General features: G+C 34.6%; 1 long non-coding RNA gene across 1 annotated transcript in view; it reads left to right on the forward strand.

Moving 5' to 3' along the window:
* Nucleotides 1–8282, forward strand: part of LOC137657015 (uncharacterized) — a 19693-nt gene extending 11411 nt beyond the window's left edge. Inside the window, exons 2-3 of the long non-coding RNA XR_011047078.1 lie at nt 1710–1808; nt 7922–8282. This is a non-coding gene — a long non-coding RNA (uncharacterized lncRNA). The remainder of the gene's footprint in view (nt 1–1709; nt 1809–7921) is intronic.
* Nucleotides 8283–10000: the final 1718 nt, after the last annotated feature.

Here is a 10000-nt window from a genome sequence, read left to right on the forward strand (position 1 = left end):
AAAAGTAGGACAATGCTGTGGGAAGTTTCAAAAATTCCATGTTACTGCTCGTGTCACGGCGAAGATCTATAGTAGTGTGCGTAGACCATCTTTCCCACCGTTATCCCCACATTAAAGGTCGGTTGCTTGGTGCGTAGTCTCCAATGCCTTCTATCAAAGGCATCCTCGTGAACCAAACCTCCCCTCTCCAGATCATCCTTCACCTTACCTTGCCATCAACTTCCTACTCAAACAGGTTCCTCCCAAGCCTTTCCTACAAGAATCCCTCCCCACCATCCATCCTCAACACGTGCTCACACCATCTGGGTTGTGATATTCTTATCACGTATGTAATCTTTACTACGTCTGTCATTCTTCTCATTTCATCGTTTTCTAATCTATCAAGCAGCGGTATTCCCGTAATCCCCTTCAGTATTCTCGTCTCTGTTTCTTAAGCTTTCCTTACTCTTTTCGTCTTATCGCTCACGTTTCTGATCCGTATAATAAAACTATGGTCATATTAGTGTACTATAGATCTTGACTTTTACTTGATTGGCATTTTACTATCACATACCACTCCCGCTACCTCTTGCCCCTTCCCCTAGGTTGCTTTTATCCTATTCTCAATTTCAGCCTTACATCCTCCCTCTTGACTTATAGTAGATCACAAGTGTCTAAATTGTTCCTCCTGTTTTATAACCGACCCTTTACTTTCATGTAAGGCTACCCTGTCCCTGCCTTCCTAAGTTGCTGCTCACCATCTATAACCTCAGAAATATCCACATTTACTGTCAAGCCACTCCTCTCCAAAAACTGCCCCTTGACGGGCCGTGACAACCCTTCTTTGTTTCTTCTTTATTTTCAGAGGTTATCACCAAATAATTTGCATATAGCAATTCCGACAACTTTTTATTTCTAGTTTCTTCACTTCACACATCCATGACCAGCATAGATAAAAATGGGCATAATGCTGACCCATGATTTTAATCTAACACGGGCTTCAAAGGTTTCTATTTCCCCAACGGCTATTACTACTTTTGTCCTTGTTCTATTGTACATCATCTCAACCAATCTAACCAACCTCCCTGGGTCTTTTACCTCTCTGGGTCTTTCTTCCTACTCAAGCACTAAAGCATTCTCTTGAGATTCTATCTTAGGCCTCCTCTAGATCTACAAAAGTACAGAACTTCTAGTTTCCCTTTAGTTAGCCTCTTTTCTTTTCAATTTTCTGTTATGATATAAGTAATGTCGTTTTAATCATAACGAGTGCATATACCTGGATACTACTTTTATCATAATTGCGGTTTGAAAGAAAACGTCTATATTATAAAAGAGGTCCTCTCAGAACCTCAGGCTACAGGTAGCCGAATGGTGGGAGTTGTTGTTGGGCGGATCAGAATGGTGGGTGACGTCACACGGTCTCTCGTACCGTGCTGAGGCCGAGTTACCTCTGAATTTATAAAGGAAATATGCTTTTTGCTTTGTTTTTTTTTTCAATCTTTTTAAAGATTTCTAGTTCATTATATTAGGAAAATAAAATTCAAATTATAGATATATAACTTAATTACATTAAAACAACCAAGTATTTACACCCAGATTTTCTTCAGAGTCAAAGTTGCTGCAGAGTTGTTAAAATCTGTAATCATGTTATTGTTATGTTTATATTTTCAGCGTTATTAGTTATTGTTATCATTACTGTACTGTATATGATATTCTATATTTATTTTCAGGTACATGCAGGGCAAGAGTTAATAAAAGACGTATAGTACGTGCATATTTCCAAATGTGCTTTAGAACCTGCATGAGAGCTGACCACAGAAGTTAAAGATGTAAGTATTACTTTCAATGATACGGAATTTTGGGTAAAATGTAATGAAACATTTAGTAATATGAGAGCTGGTTTTCCCTTGAGTTATTTATGATGGAAATTAGGGCTTATATTTGATTGACTGATTGTCTTTGTTATTTTATTTATCTTGGATAGAAAGTATATACTGCAGTAATGTCTTTGTTGATTACACTGTTCTTTTCATTTTAAAACGATATATTAATTATGATTGATGTGGATGTGACGTTGTGGGCTTTTTCTTTATAATAGGTATACTCTTATAAACAGTAGAACATTCGTTTTTATAGAATACAATAAATGACCTTTTTATTTAGGTAGTTTTTAAGTGAAGTGGGAATTCACGAAGCTACTGACACATTTGAAAATTAGATATAAGACGAAAGAAGTTTTCAAAAGTATTATTAACTAAATGAGTGATAAATGGTGTTTTCCTGATGTACTGCACCGTGCTTTTAACAGAATCGCCCAAAATAAACCATATTATAAAAATGATGGTGCCAGGAAAAAAAAGACGTAAGAAAGTAATTTTATAAATAGGACTTTGAAGAAAGATGGGAAAATATGACAGTGAAGGGGGAACAGTGTTGCAATAAATGAAGTTTTTTGTGGTCTTTGCCAATTATTGGTTAATCTTTGTTTTGAATTTCATTGCACATAATATATATATATATATATATATATATATATATATATATATATATATATATATATATATATATATATATATATATATATATATATATTTATTCTATATCCGAATTTTATGGCTACACTTAACTAATTTAAGGAAGGTTTAGCGTAAGAATGTCTTTTAAACATAAATACTGTATATATTACCTCGGTGAACTCCTCTCATTTTCCACCGAAACCAGGGACCATTTTATTTTTAGTCTAAATATAGCGGTTTATTTTAATTTCTTTGTTGGACCCTTTTTGGTAAACATGAGTACTGTGCAAGTCTAACATTCTAAATCATGTAAAACTTGCTAATATTTTGACAACCTTGGACTCCATCTTTTATTACTTTAAAATGGTTGCCACTCAGCCATCTTTATGGTACAATAATTGGATAATGATAATGTCCGGTGCTGATAGGCCTACCCCTGGCCCCAACGCCGTGCAATTAGGCCAAAATTCTGACGCCGTACAATTTGGCCATACTTTTGACTCCGTACAATTTGGCCAAGATTCTGAAGTCGTGCAATTTAGCTAAAATTCTGACGCCGTACAATTTGGCCATACTTTTGACGCCGTACAATTTGGCCAAAATTCTGACTGTACAATTTGGCCAAGATTCTGACTTCGTGCAATTTAAACAAAATTCTGACGCTGTACAATTTGGCCAAAATTCTGACGACGTACAATTTGGCCAAAATTATGATGCCGTACAATTTGGCCAAAATTCTGACGCCATACAATTTGGCTAAAATTCTGATGCCGTACAATTTGGCCAAAATGCTGACGCCATACAATTTGGCCAAAATTCTGACGCCATACAATTTGGCCAAAATTTTGACGCCATACAATTTGGCCAAAATTTTGACGCCATACAATTTGGCCAAAATTCTGACGCCATACAATTTGGCCAAAATTCTGACACCATACAATTTGGCCAAAATTCTGACGCCATACAATTTGGCCAAAATCTGACGCCGTACAATTTGGCCAAAATTCTGACACCATACAATTTGGCCAAAATTCTGACACCATACAATTTGGCCAAAATTCTGACGCCATACAATTTGGCCAAAATCTGACGCCGTACAATTTGGCCAAAATTCTGACGCCGTACAAATTGGCCAAAATTCTGATGCCGTACAATTTGGCCAAAATTCTGACGCCGTACAATTTGGCCAAAATTCTGACGCCGTACAATTTGGCCAAAATTCTGACGCCATACAATTTGGCCAAAATTCTGATGCCGTACAATTTGGCCAAAATTCTGACGCCATACAATTTGGCCAAAATTCTGACGCCATACAATTTGGCCAAAATTCTGACACCATACAATTTGGCCAAAATTCTGACGCCGTACAATTTGGCCAAAATCTGACGCCGTACAATTTGGCCAAAATCTGACGCCGTACAATTTGGTCAAAATTCTGACGCCATACAATTTGGTCAAAATTCTGACGCCATACAATTTGGCCAAAATTCTGACGCCGAAGAATTTAGCCAAAATTCCGTCTCCGTAAAATTTGGCCAAAATTCCGTCTCCGTAAAATTTGGCCAAAATTCTGACGCCGTACAATTTAGATGAAATTCTGACTCTGTAAATTTTTGCCAAATTTCTGACGCCATACAATTTGGCCCAAATTCTGACGCTGTACAATTTAGCCAAAATTCCGTCTCCGTAGAATTTGGCCAAAATTCTGACGCCATACAATTTAGCCTAAATTCTGACGCCGTACAATTTAGCCAAAATTCTGACTCCGTAAAATTTGGCCAAGTTTCTGACGCCATACAATTTAGCTTAAATTCTGACTCCGTACAATTTGGCCAAGATTCTGACGTCTTGCAATTTAGCCAAAATTCTGACGTCGTACAATTTGGCCAAAATTCTGATGCCGTACAATTTAGCCAAAATTTTGACGCCGTAAAATTTGGCCAAAATTCTGACGCCATACAATTTGGCCAAAATTCTGATGCCGTACAATTTATCCAAAATTCCGTCTCCGTAAAATTTGGCCAAAATTCTGATGCCATACAATTTAGCTTAAATTCTGACGCCGTACAATTTAGCCAAAATTCTGACTCCGTAAATTTTGGCCAAATTTCTGACACCATACAATTTGGCCAAATTTCTGACACCATACAATTTGGCCAAATTTCTGACACCATACAATTTGGCCAAATTTCTGACACCGTACAATTTGGCCAATATTCTGACGTCGTGCAATTTAGCCAAAATTCTGACGCCGTACAATTTGGCCAAAATTCTGACGCCGTACAATTTAGATAAAATTTGACGCCGTACAATTTGGCCAAAATTCTGACGCCATACAATTTGGCCAAAATTCTGACGCCGTACAATTTACCCAAAATTCTGTCTCCGTAAAATTTGGCCAAAATTCTGACGCCATACCATTTAGCTTAAATTCTGACGCCGTACAATTTAGCCACAATTCTGACTCCGTAAAATTTGGCCAAAATTCTGACGCCGTACAATTTACCCAAAATTCCGTCTCCGTAAAATTTGGCCAAAATTCTGACGCCGTACAATTTAGCTTAAATTCTGACGCCGTACAATTTAGCCAAAATTCTGACACCGTACAATTTAGCCAAAATTCTGACTCCGTAAAATTTGGCCAAATTGCTGACGCCATACAATTTAGCTTAAATTCTGACTCCGTACAATTTGGCCAAGATTCTGACGTCGTGCAATTTAGCCAAAATTCTGACGCCGTACAATTTGGCCAAAATTCTGACTCCGTACAATTTGGCCAAAATTTTGACGCCGTACAATTTGGCCAAAATTCTGACGGCGTACAATTTATTCAAAATTCTGTCTCCGTAAAATTTGGCCAAAATTCTGACGCCATACAATTTAGCTTAAATTCTGACACCGTACAATTTAGCCACAATTCTGACTACGTAAAATTTGGCCAAAATTCTGACGCCATACAATTTGGCCAAAATTCTGACGCCGTGCAATTTAGCCAAAATTCCGTCTCTGTAAAATTTGGCCAAAATTCTGACGCCATACAATTTAGCCAAAATTCTGACGCTGTACAATTTAGCCAAAATTCTGACTCCGTAAAATTTGGCCAAATTTCTGACGCCATACAATTTAGCTTAAATTCTGACGCCGTACAATTTACCTAAAATTCCGTCTCGGTAAAATTTGGCCAAAATTCTGACGCCATACAATTTAGCTTAAATTCTGATGCTGTACAATTTAGCCAAAATTCTGACTCCGTAAAATTTGGCCAAATTTCTGACGCCTTAAAATATGGCCAAATTTCTGCAAATATTGAATCTCGAGATGTGTCTTTCAGTACCAAGGATGTTCAATTGGTCTTTTACTTTGATGCGGTAGAAATTTGTAAGGTGTCTTGAAAAAGGATTCAATAAAATAACATTTTGCCGGACTTCTTTTCTTCTAGATATGCTTGAGAGAGAGAGAGAGAGAGAGAGAGAGAGAGAGAGAGAGAGAGAGAGAGAGAGAGAGAGAGAGAGAGAGAGAGAGATATTATACTATTATATATTGTAAGCTCATAGCAATACTACTTGTAAATTTACGATTGGATGCTTACTAATGATCTACGAAAATATGTTTACGTAATAGGGCCTTATATGGGGTCCTATGTTCATTGACTTCGTAGAGAGAGAGAGAGAGAGAGAGAGAGAGAGAGAGAGAGAGAGAGAGAGAGAGAGAGAGAGAGAGAGAGAGAGAGAGAGAGAACTCTGGAGCACTGGAATTTAGAGTAATAATGTTAGCTGTTTGATTTTGGTTGTAATTAAGAAAAGGGATCAGGTTATGGTATCAATTACTGTTTCCTTAACATTCTAATTTCATAATACGAATTTTGGCCTATGAAAATTTAATGCTTCTATAGAATGGACTGCGAGCCAGCCAATGATAACATTTCATGTATCTATTTATTTAATTCAGTTGCCAGGACGTTTTCATAGAAAAAATGATTGAACTGACCTTTTTTTAATTGGCATTTTGGTGTTGTTCTTTGTTTCAAAATGTTGGTAAAGCGTTTTGTATAATTTATCATTGCTGTTTTTTTGTGTTTCCAAGTCATTTGTTCATTAACAGAAAATTCATCATCATTATCTCCTTCCATGGACTATTGACGCAAAGGGCCTCCGGTGATATTGCAAAATTCACCATCTCGTCCCACGCCTATTAATGCAAAGGGCCTCGGTTAGGTTTCACCAGTCGTCTCTTATCTTGAGCTTTTGATTTAATACTTCTACCCTCATCTCCTCACTTCACGCTTCGTAGTCCTCAGCCATGTAGGCCTGGGTCTTCCAACTCTTCTAGTGCCTTGTGGAGCCCAGTTAAACGTAAAATTCAGTAAATACAATGATTTAACTTGCTTATAAGAGAAGTGAAAACCATCCTCATACTCTGCAAGAGACAAAAGCTTAAAATTTGCCAAGTGGAAAACTTGAATCTTAAAAGTCATTTGTAATATGTTTTGTCGTGTTGTGAGCCAGGTTCATGAAAGAAGTCTTGCCTAAGACACTTTAAGAGGCTTTATTGTGTAAGGTATTCCAGTATGCAGAAAAAATAAGCTTCTGAACGAAATTCGTAAGTCCTTTGCATGATAAAGCAAATGACTGAAGCTTTGAATAGAATACCTCTTGGTAATAGCCCTGAAGGTTCGTTTTCACTTAGTTTTGAATGCAAATATGGTCGTGCATATATGTACAGTGATCCTTCATCATTTACTAATTAGTCTTGAAGAATTTGTACACGAAAGAATTTTTACTGTTTCGTGGTAATAATTTTTATTGAAGACCTAAACAGCGTGAATTCTAAGTTTAAATTATATTGAAAATAACTAGTTGTTAAAGTATTGTTTTGTCTCATTTTTCAATTGGATATCAGGACTCCTTTAAAAATCCTTGTAGATTGATTGTGTTTGAATATTTGTTGTACATGTTTATCTAGTCATTATTATTCTTGAGGTTATTTCCAGCCCTATTAATAACCACACTGTATAGCCCCAATTTCATAGTTTTTGGGTAGACGTTCAACTAAAACCTTTGAATTATAACAAGAAATAAATTGAGAATTTGTTAAAATTTTCAACTTATTTTCATTGATTATAGGATTTGTTCATGTTTGGTCAACAGCTTGATGAGAAATAATGATAGTTTTTACAGGAAAAGTTTAACCAAAAGTGATATTTTGTTAAAGTTCTTATTCTTGCTGGTGTTTTTTTTATGGAACTATTAATTAGGGAATTATTCTTCCAAACTTTTATATCTATTAACACTTATTTTATCTGCTGTTATCGTGATTTGTGTCGTATTTCACTTGCTAATTGATAATATGCAGATATATTGAATTGATGGAAACATAGATTAGTATGGAGTGATATTTTAAATAATTGATTTTTTTCTTATTTCCAGGATCTTGGTGTCATCACGGTGAGTACAAAATTATACGTGTGAGCCAAATATATATATATTTTTAAGCCTGTATGATTTATTCTAGTTGAGTAACTACACTGATTTATTTTCTCACAAATGATACAATATAGATTTTGTATGCTTTGAGTATTATTCGTTGTATTTCTCGATTAAAGCGATATTTATCATTTATGCCGTTCTGTATTGGTGAAGTAGAGAAAGCGTATATTGGCGTCAATGACCGTGGAAGTTGCGACGCCGATCTTTTACTCAAATATTATCAATTCCTTATATTGATTTAATTTAAAGGTGCGTAATCTGTTGCGTAGGCGTCCATGACCCTTGCTGTTGCAACGCCAATGTTTTACTCAAATTTTATCAATCCCGTACATTAATTTACTTTCATTATGCGTAATCTGTTGCGTAAGCGTCCATGACCCTTGTTGTTGCGACGCCATTCTTTTACTCAAATTTTATCAATCATATACATTAATTTTGAATGTGTTATCTGTTCAAGCGTCCATGACCTCCGTTGTTGTGACGCCAATATTTTACTCATGTTTGATTAATCCCTTACATTAATTTACTTTGAATATGTGGTATCTGTTGTTCAGGTGTCCATGACCTTCGTTGTTGTGACACCAGTTTATTCTGAGATTACATTGTTCTTTGTATTCTTATACGATCGATTTCTCTCTTTTATGGGTAATTTGTTAAGGAATTATATAGAGGTATTAATTATAAGGTTTATGAATTATTTGTTAAGGAATTATATAGTTATGAATTGTTTTATTTGGTTATACTAATTTATGTGTGTGTTTTATGTGCGCATTTTATGTGTTGTGTATTTCTCTTATTTTGCATATTATTTTTATTGCATGATTTGATATTTTCTAATATAACTTTTGCATGATTTATGTGCTATTTTATATACAGTGTGATGTATATTTATCTTATTTTACCTGTTTATTCTTATGACATGATTTTATGAATTTGTAAGTGTTATTAATTTCACAAACTGTATCTATTTATTTATTGATTTAATATGGTCGTACCATATTGTTAATAGGCTACATTTTGATTAGGTTATATTTCACTTGAACTTTATTTTTGTTGGCTCACACGTATATCCATTGAGGTTATCTAGAAATCACTTGGCAGCTCATGATTATCCTTTCACATACCATCTTGGCTATTGTCTTCAACTGAAGTTGTTAATCGCCAGCTTGTTGCATATTTTCTCTCTTTGTTGGGTATTTTTGACGTCTCTAAATTGTACATTTTGGGAAACTTTTGACAACTTTGCTTTGTAAGTTAAAATCTTTTCGAGATTTTGCCTAATAATTATAAGTATACTATTGTGCGTTGCGTTTTTTTTGGGAGGACGAAATTCAGTGTCATTTAAAAATTTTAATACCCATATATATTATAAATTTATAAAATTCAATAAAATCGATCACTTGTTTTGTTATTTGATTTTACATTTTGGGTAACTTTTGACGACTTTGCTTTCTAAAATAAAATATTTCTAGATTTTTCGGAATAATTATAAGCAAACAGTACGATTGTCCCCTAATTTTTTTTGTACGAAATTCGATGTCATTTAAGAATGTTTAATAGCCACATATATTATAAAATTATTAACTACAATAAAATCGATCAATTGTTTTGTTAATAGAGGTGTTGCTATGTTTTTCTTAATGATTGACAACTTGTTGAACTCAAGATTCATATTATTCCAATTAAATCTTGCAATTCCCTATTAATATTTAAGCCTATGGTTTTATTATTTCTAAAACAATAAACTTGCATTATTGCTGGTTGATGTTAATTCTTGTATTTCTTCAAAGCCACAACTGGTTGTAAATAATACTTTTAAATTGACTTCTAGTAGATATGTTTAGTATAACTTTCACTGCTTTTGTATTTGTTCTTTGCAAGTCAGCGAAAATCACATATTTCGTAGTTAAATCTAATTTTAATGTGGTTCAGAAATTAAATCTAATTTTAATGTGGTTCAGCAAATTAAATCTAATTTTAATGTGGTTCAGAAATTATATCTCATTTTAATGTGGTTCA

This window comes from Palaemon carinicauda, chromosome 18 (genome assembly GCF_036898095.1).
Source record: "Palaemon carinicauda isolate YSFRI2023 chromosome 18, ASM3689809v2, whole genome shotgun sequence".
In the NCBI taxonomy this organism is placed as follows: domain Eukaryota; kingdom Metazoa; phylum Arthropoda; class Malacostraca; order Decapoda; family Palaemonidae; genus Palaemon; species Palaemon carinicauda.